This window comes from Balaenoptera borealis (assembly GCF_965194805.1).
Source record: "Balaenoptera borealis genome assembly, chromosome: 15".
Lineage (NCBI taxonomy): Eukaryota > Metazoa > Chordata > Mammalia > Artiodactyla > Balaenopteridae > Balaenoptera > Balaenoptera borealis.
Genome location: NC_138871.1, coordinates 77,219,997 through 77,234,090, shown reverse-complemented (window position 1 = coordinate 77,234,090; position 14,094 = coordinate 77,219,997). Strand labels below are relative to the sequence as shown.

The window sequence follows — 14,094 nt, the reverse complement described above, 5'->3', positions numbered from 1 at the left end:
CATCAGGCACCCTTGGGGTACACGAATCGGGGCCAGATGGATTAAATTACCCTTGAAATGTGAGCGAGATGACGGTCCAGGCTGGGATGGAGGGCATAGGCATTTGGGGCGAAAATGCCTAGGCGTGTGACGCTGGGAACAGCCTGAGAGAGAACTGTTGAACATGGTGACAAAGCTCCCAGCTGTGCCAGGTTCGGGAGTTAGCACACGGCTTTGGGCTGGAGACGCAGGGACGCGAATACCAGGGACGCGAATACCAGGCGGCGTCGCCCGAGGTGGGGATCAGAGCATCCGAAGGTCTCTGGCGCGCAGGCCGTAGCCTCCACTCCAGGCGCGGCGGGCGGGTGGGTCCAGGTGCCTGGTGCAGAACCCTTAGCCAGAAGCCGGACGTGCGTGCTGGAAGAGAGGCAGTGACAAGGGGTGCGTGGAGGCGGGGGCAGCAGCAGAAGAGCCCAGCTCCAAGGAGGGCGTTGGGTTCTGAGCCAGAAGACAGTGAGCAAGCTGTCCTCCCTCTGGCCCAGCCCCACGCTTTCCCCACTTGCATTTGCCCCCCTGGTTCACTCACATTTCCATGTCTGCCCCACCAGACAGTGTGTGTGCCTCCCTGGAAGAGAGCAAACATGAAGTGGAGCTGGTATTCAGTAAGAGGATGTTGAGGGAAGGAATACATCAGACTGAGAGCCACCGGCCCCATCTCAGGGCTGAGGCCTGGAGCATCTGAAACTGGAGTGTGGGTTCTTAGAGCTTCCCCCCACCCGAACCCCGGCCAGTGATCCCAGGACTAACACAACCTCTCCAGCCTCCATCTCTGGCAGAGCTCGACGGACGCAGGGGGCCCAGGGGCTGAAGCAGCACAGCCTCCGCTGGCCAGGCAGGTGGGCCTGGGGCACTATGCTCCTGATAAGAAGGTTGCCCACGAGAACTTTTCCTTCTAGCTTCCTTCCTCAGTGACTTCCTTCCTGCTAGCTTTAAATGCCATCTCTGAGGGACTTCCCTGGTGGCGCAGTGGTTAAAAATCCGCCTGCCAATGCAGGGAACACAGGTTCAAGCCCTGGTCCGGGAAGATCCTACATGCTGCAGAACAACTAAGCCCATGCGCCACAACTACTGAGCCTGCGCTCTAGAGCCCGCGAGCCGCAACTACTGAGCCCACGTGCCACAACTACTGAAGCCCGCACACCTAGAGCCCGTGCTCTGCAACAAGAGAAGACACCGCAATGAGAAGCCCACTCAACGCAATGAAGAGTAACCCCCGCTCGCTGCAACTAAAGAAAGGCCGCGCACCGCAATGAAGACCCAGCACAGCCAAAAATAAATAAATGGATAAATTTATTAAAAAATAAATGAATAAATAAAATAAATAAATGCCATCTCTGAGAGTTGATGACTTGCAAATACCTATCCTCTGCTTGGTCCTCTTTGCTGAAATCCAGACCCAACTAACCAGCTGCCTACTTGGACATCTGGAAGTCTAATGGCATCTTAATCTTAACATGTCCCTGCCTAGCCAGCCACACCTGTGCTCCTGAAGCCTTCCCCTTCTCAGTAAACAGCAACACCACTCTCCTAGCTGCCAAGCTATGAGGGTTAATTTTATGTGTCAACTTGGCTGGACCACAGTGCCCAGTTATAGGATCAAACATTATTCTGGATGTTCCTGTGAAGGTGTGTTTTGGATGAGATTAGCATTTAAATCAGTGGACTTTGAGTGAAGCACATTGCCCTCCCTAATGTAGGTGGGCCTCAGTTGAATGCCTGAACAGAATAAAAACAGACCTGCCCCAAGCAAGAGAAAATTGTGCCAGCAGATGACCTTCAGGCTTGAACTGCAACATCAGCTTTTCCCTGGGCCTTTAGCCTGATGACCTACCTGCAGATTTTGGATTTGCCAGCCTCCATAATCCCATCAGCCAATTCCTTCACATCTTAACGGTTCTGTTTCTTGGAACCCTAGTACACAATTCAAAAGTCCTGAGGTCAGCCTTGACCCCCCTCTCCCACACCCGAGATCTAATCCAACAACAAATGGTATCAGCTAACCTTCCAACTGTGTCCAGACTGATGGTTTTGTGTGACCTCCACTGCTTACCACCCCAGAGTGGGCCACTGTCATCTCCCACCTGGATTACCACACCTGTTGCCTGGACCCCCTGTTTCTGCCAAAGTGATTTTTTAAAAACCCAAGGCAGATGATGTCACCCTCTGGTCAGAAACCTCCATTTCATTCACTCAAAGCTGACCTCCTTACGTAGCCCTAGACAATCTGCCCGCCATCCCACCGAGCACCTATCACCTCTCTGAACTCACCTCCTGCTCCTGCCCTTCTAGCAACATCCACTTCTTTGCTGTTCCTTCAACACACCAGGCATGTCCTGCCTTAAGGCCTGTGCACCTGCGGCTCTCTCTTCCCGGGACTCACACACTCTCTTCCTTTAGATCTTTACTCGAATGTCAGGTTCTCAGTGAGGCTGTCTGTGGCCAGCCCATCCGAAACCCCACACAAACACCAACACTCCCCAGTCATCACCTTGTTTTACTTTCCATCAGCATCCATATTGATATTTAATAGACCGTACACACTGAATTTATATCCTATTATTCTCCCAGCTAAAACGAAGGCCCCACGCAGGACTGGACGCTTTGACTCCGCTGCTTACTGCTCTATCCTCAGGACCTAAGCAGCACCCAGCAGGTAGTAGACATGCAGTAGACATTTGTTTAACAAGTGAATAAGTGAACAAATGAACCAGCTACCTCCCACCATGTATGAGGTGGGGTCTCTCTGCTTCTGCTCCTCAGACCAGCATTTCACTTTCTTTTTTTATTTTTTCATTAATTTATTTTATTTATTTATTTTTGGCTGTGCTGGGTCTTCGTTGCTCTGTGCGGGCTTTCTCTAGTTGCGGCGAGCGGGGGCTACTCTTCGTTGCGGTGCGCAGGCTTCTCATTGCCGTGGCTTCTCTTGTTGCGGAGCATGGGCTCTAGGCACAGGGGTTTCAGTAGTTGTGGCATGCAGGCTCAGTAGTTGTGGCACATGAGCTTTGTTGCTCCGCGGCATGTGGGATCTTCCCAGACCAGGGATGGAACCCGTGTCCCCTGCATTGGCAGGCGGATTCTTAACCACTGCGCCACCAGGGAAGTCCCAACATTTCACTTTCTGAACGTGTGTGGCCACATTATCTTTGTCCCAAGCCACAGAGGACGGGCGAGTTGCAGGGCTGGACTGAGCCTTCCATTCTGAGTTTCGTGCTTGGCTGTGAGCCCAATCAAAGTTCTGAGTGTCACAGGCAGCAATAATTAGCGTCTTGGAAAAACCTCTTCCTTCGGCCTCCTTCCTCATCTCTGCGCCGTTCTGAATGCTCAGCTGGCAACGTTGTACCCTGAAGGGTCTTGATGGGGTTTTAAACACAAAGCGATGATGACATGTGCTCTTCACAGCCCTTCCCCCTCCAGGCCCTGCGTGAGCAGCGGCTGGATTGCAAGGCCCTCTGACCCCTCATCTCCCAGGAGAACAGGTCTTCCCTCAACATGCAATCTATGTGGGAAAGAGAAATCACAAGTTTTTCTAAAGCTGGGGGGCAAGTTTATTTTTAAGTTACCTTATTCTCTGAGGCAGGAAACGCAGAGATGCCCCGAGGCTGAAGAAAACAGCCAGGACCTGAGAGAAACACCAGAGACAGAATTTTAATTAATTTTAAACCAAGTCCAAATTGTTACATTTTATTCTGTTGATAATTAACTTTTTCTGTGCTTCCCCTGTTGCCATGATAACCCATCAACAAACAAGTGCTGGGGTGGGTGGGGGGAATGGGATGGGCTCGGGGCGGAGGCTGGGCCTTCAGGCCAAGGAGAGCCGGTCCCCCAGCCCAGCCAGCCTGTACATCACCTGCTCCGTGGGCCCCTGTGTCATGGACTCAGACAGCAGCTTCCTGCCTGTATTCTGGACACTGTCTCTGTGCCCCCGGGCCTGTGTCCTGTGACTCCTCCCTCGGACTGGTATGCCCACGCCCTCAGATCTTCACTTCCCCTCAGTCTCAGTTCCGCTAGCCCATCCTCAGGGAGGCCTCCCTGACCATACTCTAGACGTTTCTACTCCACCTGCCCACCCACTGGATTGTCTGTACTTACTATCTCTTATTCTTTGTTGTAATCATCACTATCTGATACGGTCTTGCTTATTAGTTTGCTTGCATACTGTCAGGCCCCTCCAGTGTTTCAGTGAACTCAGACTCTCCTGTTTAACCCTGCGAAATATCCAGTAGCAGTACCTGATCTTACGGAATGTGTGAATTAACGATTGCACACAAGAGAATGAAGGCCCCAGGAACAGGACTCTGGCCTGCTAGCAACACACAGAGCACTGGGCAGTAGGGCACAAACTCAGAATCACCGTTGCAGCTACACCACGGGGTAGAAGGAGGGCTCTGTGTACCCCTTCCCACAGCTGGCCCCTTCCAGCCCCAAATCATATGTTTGCTTTGGTGCCTATAGAGTGATGTCCTAGATCTGTACTACCCAGTCCAGCCACCAGCCACATGTGGCTAGGAAGCACTTGAATGGCTGCTGTGATTGAGGAGCTGGACTTCTCATTTTATTTTATTTTAATTAATTCAAAATTAAAAATTGATACTCGAGTCATCAGAAAACTTTTAGCTATATTTGGAACAATTGGGGTATGTGAATCTACTTCTTCAACACTCAATTTTATGACCTCTACCTACAGATCAGGTATTGCCAAGAAAAATTTTGCATTTGAGTTGAAAAGTGCTCTAAGTATAAAATACACACTGGATTTTGATGGCTGAGTACCAAAAAAGAATACAAAATATCTTGTTAATGTTTTGTACGGATTACATGTCGACTTGATAATATTTTGGATATACTGGGTTAAATAAAATATATTATTAAAATTAATCTCACCTGTTTCTTTTTACTTTTTAATGGGGCTACTAGAAAATTTTAAATTGCATATGTGACTCCCATTATATGTCTGTTGGACGGGGCTGCTGTCCTATAGAACTGAACTTCTGACTTAAAAACAGGCCCCATTTGAGATTTAGCAGGAGCAAAACCGCAGACCCGCTAGAGAGAAGAGCCTTGTGCTTATCAGGCTTGACCCTGGGATAGTGGGGAGAAAGCCAGGGGTGCGAAGGGCAGTGGGGTGTCCTTGGCCCGCCAACCACACCAAGGACACAACCCACACCAGCTAACTGACCAGAAGACTCAAGTTCAAAGCTCAGAGTCCCCCAGGATCAGGTCAAGAGTCTGTCCCACTGTCTCCCACAATCAGACTGTTTCATTTCTTCTCCTAAAAAGAAATATTCTTCCTCACTGCAATATGACATGCTGGATTTTTTATTTAGGTTAAAAAGAAACTCTCAAATTAATCTAGCTGTATAATGATGGGCTTCCACCTACAGCCAAAAGTTCTGCAGAGGCTGTTTGACCACTTTACTGAAAGCACCATCAAAAGCCAGTGGAAAAGAAAGGCAGCCTTTTGAGCTAGAGCCCCGCCTTAGTGGGGAGACTTGGTAACCACCTCCTCCCACGTCGACTGATGGGTGACATTCCTCCCCCTCTCACTGGCTCAGGACATCTGGACATGAGAGAAAGAAACCACCAACCCCTTAGGAACATCTGATGCTTTTATTAGGGGAAGAGAAAACCTAATTTAAAAAAAAAAAAAAAAAAAGGAGAGAGAAAGCCAAATTACTGTACAAACTCCTTGACGCTCCTATTTATATGAAGCTCTTTTTATACCACAAAGCTCCAAAAATAATTAACCATGCAGAAGAAAAAGCAAACAAATGAAACCTGAAAGCAAACTTCTTATGGAAAGGACTAGAAAAGAGACTTGAGAGGCAAGAGGGGTCCAGAGTCTGGGAAACCTTTTATGGCATCTCTCAGACAATAAATTCTGCTGAGGAAAAACCCCTGGTAAGCAAATCATGACCCCTTGTTTTGAAATGTTGATGTTTTAAAGGGAGTTAAGCCTCATCCAGCAAGGAAAGAGTTAACAGACTTCACTGGGTCCATTACGAGCCTGTCTCTGTGGAATGAATGAACCGGGTTCACCTGCAGTTTGGACCTCTCCACCTCTGCCTCCTCACCAGCTCCCCCACCCCCCCAAAAAAGGTAATGGCTGAATCAAAACTCTCCTTCAGCCTGGGACAGTTTGTTTTCCAGACATCAATAGGCCTGGGCACTCACAAAAATGTAGGGTGTTCAACAATGTAGTGAGAACCCTTCTTGTGGGAAAGAGAGATCCTGGGGAAGGCACCTGGCCCATGTCAGGGCGAGGAGGGTGACCCAACTCAGAAGGCTGCCCAGGAACCAGTTAGAGTGAATGAGGCCACTCTCACTGGGGCCCGGTGGCATCTGGGAGTAGCCTTGCTCTTTGCAAATTAACATCTGTGGTAGGCAAAATAATGGCTTCCCGAAGATGCCCATGTCTTAATTCCTGGAAACTGTTCCTGTGTTACGTTGTGTGAAAGATGGATTAATCAACTGACCTTAAAACAGGGAGAGTAGCCTGGATTATCACGTGAGCCCAGTGTGATCCTTAAACAGGGAAGAGGGAGGCAGAAGAGTCAGTGTCAGAGTGATGCCATGTGAGAAAGTTTCCCTTGGCCACTGCCAGGACAGAGGAGGAAGGGACCATGAGCCAAGGAGTGCGGGCAGCCTCTACAAACTGGAAAAGGCAAGGAAACAGATCCTCCCATGGAGGCTCCCAAAGGAACACAGCCTTGTGCCAACACCCTGATTTTAGCCGGTGAGACCCATGTTGGACTTCTGCCCTCCATGACTGTAAGATGACAAAATTTGTGTTGTTTTCGACCATTAAGTTTGTGGTAATTTGTCACAGCAGCAACAGGAAACTAATACATCTTTCCTTCCTAAGATATCCACAAACGCCCACCTTCCTCCTTGAGCAGATTAAGGGAGATGAGGAAGGATTTCTCTGTATGAAACAAAACCTCTTCAGAGGTTTGGTTCAACACTGAGTGTATTTTTTTTTTTTTGAGGATGTCGACTTAAAAAATATTTACAACCTAAAAGTTGAGAGTTATGGGTTTTATTTATTTATTTATTGGCTGCGTTGGGTCTTAGTTGCTGAGCGCAGGTCTTCTCTAGTTGCGGCGAGCGGGGGCTACTCTTCGTTGCACCGCGCGGGCTTCTCATTGCAGTGGCTTCTCTTATCGCAGAGCACGGGCTCTAGGCATGCGGGCTTCAGTAGTTGTAGCTCGCGGGCTTAGTTGCATCGTGGCATGTGGGACCTTCCCAGACCAGGGCTCGAACCCATGTCCCCTGCATTGGCAGGCGGATTCTTAACCACTGCGCTGCCAGGGAAGTCCCGAGAGTTATGTTTTATTCGGCGGGAATTTTTAGGACTTCAGGCCCAGGAGGCAGCATCTCAGGTAACCCTGAGAGAACTGCTCCAAGGAGGCGAGAGCGGTAGCTAGGATATATAGGGCTTTTGCAAGGGCAAATTGTCGGGAACATCAACAGATTATTGTTAAATAAAGAAAACCAGATACCCCAAGTTAAGGAATTTAGCACTTTTCTACGTATGGAAAGATGCAAGAGTCTGGGCTCACTGCGGTCATTCCTTTGATATACACCTCAGCTATCCCGGGCCTGTATCCTGTGCTTTCACATCCTGAGTTTCCTCAGGGCTCACAGGCTCACGCTGGAGGGCTGCAATCGCTGATGACTACGACATCGTTTGCTTACTGATACTGCAGGAAATATTCCATTTCTCAAGGGTCTCTCCTCTCCCTCCCCCTGGAGTCTTATTCCTGGAAACCAGTAACCCAGCCACAGTAGCCTAGATGGTCCCAGCCCTAACCATTTAGCTTAACGCCCTCCACCTCTTCCTATGCTTCTTGTTTCACACTTACCTCCCACCCACCGGTGAAACCGAGGGAGAGGGACGCATTATGATCAAAGAGAAAAGAATACACAATTCCATTTTCTCTACTGAATGGTGTAGGCCAGGAGCCAGTCTTTTCAAACTGGTCCTTAGGTATACTCATTCCCCTCCTTTGTTCTACAGGTGAGGCCGTAAGGCCCAGAAATGGCAGAAACTTCCTCAAGGTCCCAGAGCCAGTTAATGGCAGGGCTCGCTTAGCACTCCGGGCCCTTGACTCCCAGGCCATGGCTTTGCATACCCCTGTTCTGTTTTCAGTCGGTCTTCAAACCAAAGATCTCTGGAAACTTCCAAGCCCTACAACACAGGGGAATGGCTCACAAGGTTAATGTTCCCCTTGCCCTTCCCATCTCCTCCTTCACCTGTTCACCCTTCCCCCAGAGCTCCCTCCACTGAAGGTCATCTGGCTTCAGTCCCTCCCCCAAGGTTCAGGGCCTGACGCTGTCTGGGCTTAAGCAGGAGGCACAAAGGGCTTAGGACGCATTAGCTCCTGGCAAGAAAGAGCTGTCGTAACCACAGCCTTCAAGAGAGCTCAGTTTTCCGGCCTCCTGTCTCCCACCCTTGCAGCTGGTCTGGCAGAGCCCTTAAACCCTCAGCGGCCCCGTGCCCTGACCCCCTTCAGGATCCTGGTCAGGGCTGAGCAAACCCTACCTCTCTTCCCATGCCAGTGGGGCCCTGCCACCTCCCACCATCAGTGAATTTCCTTTAAACACCATCATATCATCAGAGGCCTCGGGAGGCTCGTCCCTTCTTGCTGCAGATGGAAGATACCAGTCTGCAGCCTGAGATCAGAAGCAAAGCTCATTCTTTTTTCAAAATTAAACCTGCCTTAAGGCAAGTGGGGCAGCAATCCTTTAAAGACACCCAAACTCACCTAAGGCAGGACTGCTTCCTCCTCTCCAAGCCAGCTCTCGAGCCTTCCTCCTGCCAGCCCTCCCCCTGCCTGCCCCCCATGCCCGTGTCCTTTGTGTCCAAGAGCTGAACATTCGACCTCGGCCACTGTTGCCCGGTGTTCTGAGACAGAAGTGTTGGAGCTATTTGCATCTGTCCTTCCCTTTGCCTGCTCCCCACCAAGGCTGCTCGCCCTTCCTCTTAATTATGCAGTAACGAACAACAGTGCTAACTGAAACTGGGGCGGCTACTTGCCTCTAAAAGTCAATAATTAGCCCCACGGGAACAACAAATACTTGCAGAGCTGCCCCCCTTCCCATGGCTGCCGCTGGAAGCAGGCGGCCACTCCAAGCCCCGCTCTGGCGGGTCCAATCTGGAAAGCATATGTTTCCCTTCCATCACTCACTCCATCAAACGCAGGGCAGGCCCGAGGGTGCGGGGAGGCCGCTAGACTTCCCTGAGCGTCTCCCTCAGCCTGAGCGTCCTCGTTATAAAGGGATGTTGTGTTCCCAGGTAACCAACAGCCCCCTGAGCATCTGGGAACACTTTGAGTGATTGCTGGGGAGAGAAGAAATTTGGGTCATAACTAATGATCAACATCCCCTTTTAATCAAATGAAGCCGTCATAATGTGTCTATCCTCCAGGGGAACAAGGCCCTTTCACCCCTTGGAGGTCTGCGGTAGCATTAACCTCTTCGGGTGAGACTCTTGCCCAGGTAGGAGGGAAGATGGACAGCTGTCAGATACTGAGCGGCGACTGTGTACGGCCTCTGTGCTGAGAAGCCTCCCATGGATTCTCTCCTTTCTCCCTGGGCCTGTGTCAGATCCGTGGTTCCCGGCCTTAAATCACCTGGAGGGCTCATCAAAGCCTAGGGTGCTGGTTCCACCCCAGATTTTAGCTTCTGTAGGTGGGGGATGGAGCCTGAGTATCTGCACATCAGGTAAATTCCTGCATGATGCTGGTACTGCCAGCTTGGGGACCATACACTGAGAACCAGTGTTAGAGGATAAAAAATACCTCTATTTAGGGTCTTCTAGGCAAAACACCCTTTACAAATATCGTGTCATTTAATCCTCACAGAAACCCTATGAAGCATGTGTTCTTGTTCCCGTTTTACTGAAGAAGAAATCGAGGGTCAAAGAAACGTGAGCGCTTGCCTGAGACCCTGTGATCGCACCGCTGGGGTGAAAGAGCTACGATTTAGAACCCAATTCCCTCTGACGTCAAACCCTTGGTCCTGCCACAGAGGCAAGAGAGATTCCAAGTGTCAGGAGGGTTGAGAGGGGCAAGCTCGTCTCTCCCCAGGGGATCGGGGACACCGTGCCTGGCCTGCTTTGCCATCTGCTTGTGGAATACTGCCGCCGCAGCCCTGAATCCTTCAGGAAACACCTCCTAATCTTCTCTCTGGTCCCCTGCTGTCGAGAGTCAGGCCCCTCTCCGTCCTCCGCGCTCAGTCGCCTGTGTTCTCTTGCCCTCACTCGGGAGCATCCCCACCCCTCCCCAGCTCCTCCCAGGGCTACTTCTCCTCCCTATCCAGTTCAGGAAGGGGCTCCTCCAATATGATCCCAAGGACGCAGCCAGCACCCCATCTCAGGGTCTCCAGGAGATGGCCTTGGATTCTCCATCACGGCCAAGCTCAGAGCTGCTTGCCCAAAGCACGCACTGGCTTCTCAGTGGCGGTTTCTGAAAGAGCTGCTGTCCTCACACCCCTGTGTTCCCAGGTCCCCAGATAACCCCTCAGACACATCGCTCACCACTCCTGATGCTTCTCCCCAGTAAGAATTGATGAGAACCTGCTGAGAAAAGGTGCAGGAGGCAGAGGAGAAGGAAGGAGAATTAAAGGGGCATCCCATGGAGCTCTTGCTGTGTGCCAACTGTTGTGCCCAGTCGGTTCAATGTGTAGTAACCCGCTCCAGGCTCACAGCAGCCCTGTGAGGCAGACATGCCAGTATGATCACCATTTACAGGGAGGAAATGGAGGCACAGAAAGAGTAAGTAACCTGCCCAGTGTTGCACAGCTAGTGAGTGACAGAGCCAGGAACCTGGCTGCAGAGCCCACGCCTGCAACCATGCTATCTCGGCAGAGGGAAAGAATGGAAACGAATGATGAATTCCCTGATCCTTGCCCTCCAAGAGGCCCTAGTCCAGCCAGGGGAAAGTGAGAGCAGTGGCTGCAGTCGTCCTGGCTGTGGATGCTGTAGCAGCAGAAGTAGTCGTGGCCATAGCAGGAAGTAGTAGCATACCATCGGCATCAATATTGAAATCATTACAATAACAGTTATGGTAAAATAACTGCCATTTGTGGAGTGCCTCTAGCTACAGGGCAACACAGGATTGCACGGTGGGTGGGCGTGAAAATCCCAGAGCCAGACTGGGTTCATATCCCAGCTCCTTTTCATAATAGATTGTATGACATGAGGCAAATCGTTCAACCTCTTAGCCTCAGATTTCTTGTTTATGAAATAGGGCTGAAAATTCTACCTACCTCCTGCATTTCTTGTAAAGATTGAATGAGAAAATCCATGTCAAGTACTTAGTACAGTACCTGGAACACAGTAGATTCTCCATCCATGTTGCTAGGTAGGAGGGTGATAGAGGCAGAAGTGCGTTAGATAGGGCATCTGCCTCTGAGTCCTGGCATCTGGTGAGGGCGACGGGCACCATGTGAACGCAAGGAAAAGCCCAGAGAGGACAGCATGACTCAGGGCGAACGCCTCTGAGTGAAGGATCTGGGAAGGCTTGGAGGGGGGGATTGAGATTGGATTTGAATAGGACCTTCAACATGACACCTGGTGAGGGACCACCTAGCTCGTCAGGACGAGACTGTGCAGACAAGGTACAGGTCACTCCCCCAGCTCTTTTCCCCACTGTCCGCCTACCAGAGCCCCAGCCCAGCCACCAACCCTGGCCGCCCAGCCTCCCTGCGCCCTCCTGCCCTTGACTCCATTCTCCCTCATCTCTTAAATGTCCTGCTACCTGCCCCTTTGCAAAGAGCTAAAGTCCCTCATACAACCCTAGCATTCTTAGATGGTTTTATGCGGGCAAGACTGTTAGATCAGCTGGTTAAGAGGGTCCCAGCTAGGCTCACTGCTACCATGTTTTTGAGCCCCCAGGGCTCGGCCATGCTTTGGAGCCAGCTTCTTCCCTACTGTCAGTCCTGCGGGGGCTCCGAGGGCCCTGACTGCCATCCAGGAAAGAGAGGCGAGAAACTTCAATCAGCTCTATTGACACAAGGCCTGAGTGGCACTGGCTTAGCCTCCATGGGCCTGGCTGTGACGTGTCAGTCTCCTGGGCCCTGCACCTGGAAGCCCGTCAGGCTTCCTTCCACGCAGTCGTTCACCCACTCAGGAACTTGGGCTGAGTGTCTCTTGATCCACCCTGTGCAAAGCACTGTGGGGGATATGAGGTGAGTCCCCACCCGCCAAGAGCAAGAAGCCTATGAGCAGAGGCTTGGCAGGGCCTCAGATAAATATAACTATTTGAAGGTAGGAAGTGCCACATAATTATCTGAAGGTGGGAAAGAAACATTCTGAGTGTACCTGCCAAGTGCCAGATGTTGTGCTAATAGTTTTCATCTAAACTGTCTCATGAACCTGAACGGCCAACTTGTAAGGTAAGTATGTATGTCCCCATTGTACAGATGAGCAAACTGAGAATCAGAGAGGTTAAGAATGTCACCTGAGGTCACACAGCAAGCTTCAAACCCAGGGCTGTGTGACTCTTTCCAATACTCCGATTGCCTCTCTGTAATGTCAGTGTTAAATCAGGAAGGAGGAAGGGAAACACATGGGGCTGAGATGATCAGAGAAGGCTTTTCAAAAGGGGTGAGACTTGTTCTGGACAAGGGAGTGAGCTGGATGAAAATGGGTGGAGGTGAGGGCATGGTGGAGGAGAAATGCTGGGAAAGGTAACAGCAGAAACAGAGATGAGGGGGCTGAGAAGCACCCGGTGTGTTAGGGGGACAATAAGGAGGCCCCTGGGGCTGCAGGAGGCTCCCCACCTGGTAGACGGGGTTGGAAGTGCTCACGGGGCTGATCAGGAGGGTCTGCCTGATTTGGCTAATGGTACTTTCTTCTGGATGCAGTGGGGAGCCATTGAAGCCTTTTGAGCAGAACTATGCGATGGGAAGTAGCCCCCTAGGAAAATCTCCTTGGCTGGGCTGCGCTGGCTGGATGGGTGAGCAAATACCAAGGAAGAAATGCTACTTCAAATGTTACAATCACCCCGAAGGGACAGCAGTTTTGTTAAACAAATTTCAAAGTTATGAACAAACAATGTTTGGGTGGGGTTTTTTTAATCCAAACTACATTTCATTAAGATATGATTTTCTAAATGTCAGGAAAAATGATCCATGTTAACCTCCAACTGTGAACCTATGACACAGGCTGCAAAGCATCTTACTGCTGCCCAAAGTGCAATAAAATAGAGCTCTTGGTTCAGGAAGTCAGGGCAAGGAGTGACTTCTGAACCAGCCTTCCACTTAGCGATGCAGCTTTCTGCTCGAGAAATCCACAGTCTTCCTTCACTGGATCTATTTTAATAACATAATGAAGGCCCTGCAACCCTGTCCTTCAACCTTCCCTGAGAATGCACCCCTAAGTGCCTCAAGATGTCCAAGGAACATCAAAGGAAAGGAGAATTATTCTTTGGATATACCATAGGATACAAATCCTGATATCCCACTGCTAGAAACAAAAAGCCAGGACAGCTCCCGCGGTGCCCATAAAAATTATGGACTCAGAAGATTAACTGGCTCCAATGCTACAACGCTTTAGCCAACCGTAACCTGGCATTTTACATTGAAGAAAGGAAAAAAAATAAAGACGCCTTTATTAATACTGCTTGCCAAATCTCCCATGAGTCCTGAGGAAGGACTCCCTTTGGCCTCCCTCTGCTTGAAGCCCTGTGCTAGAAACTGCTGCACCCTCATTAAAGTAAGGCCAACCCGAGGTGTCTGGAGAAGGTTCCCCTCAGAAAATGAAGGGTCTGCTCTCTGCCAAAACATTTACCTCTTTGAAACTGGCATGCCACACGCCAGGCTGAGAGCCCAGGCTGGACCTCATACCTTCTCAGAGCGCGTCCCACGAGTTCATCTGGTCCCCACACGGTGCCTGTGAGGCAGGGCAAAGGCAGATAGGACAGGGATGGTTTCATAGCCGCGGCAGCCCGGTCTCGGGATTGCCGCTGTTGAGATGTAGATAGAAACAGCTAGAAGAACAGTATTCCTGGCATGAGCTGGAAAGAGGACAAGCAGCTCTGGCCTCAGCTGTCA

At 50.5% G+C, this 14,094-nt stretch overlaps 1 long non-coding RNA gene across 3 annotated transcripts in view; it reads right to left on the bottom strand.

The window, feature by feature from the left end:
* The window catches only part of LOC309612047, a 35,794-nt gene extending 21,982 nt beyond the window's left edge, over nucleotides 1-13,812 (bottom strand). For all 3 annotated transcript variants that reach the window (XR_014234900.1, XR_014234901.1, XR_014234902.1), the window contains exons 1-2: nucleotides 8,805-13,812; nucleotides 3,600-8,227 (exon numbers count right to left, since the gene is read on the bottom strand). This is a non-coding gene — a long non-coding RNA (uncharacterized lncRNA). The remainder of the gene's footprint in view (nucleotides 1-3,599; nucleotides 8,228-8,804) is intronic.
* Between the last annotated feature and the right edge of the window lie 282 nt (nucleotides 13,813-14,094).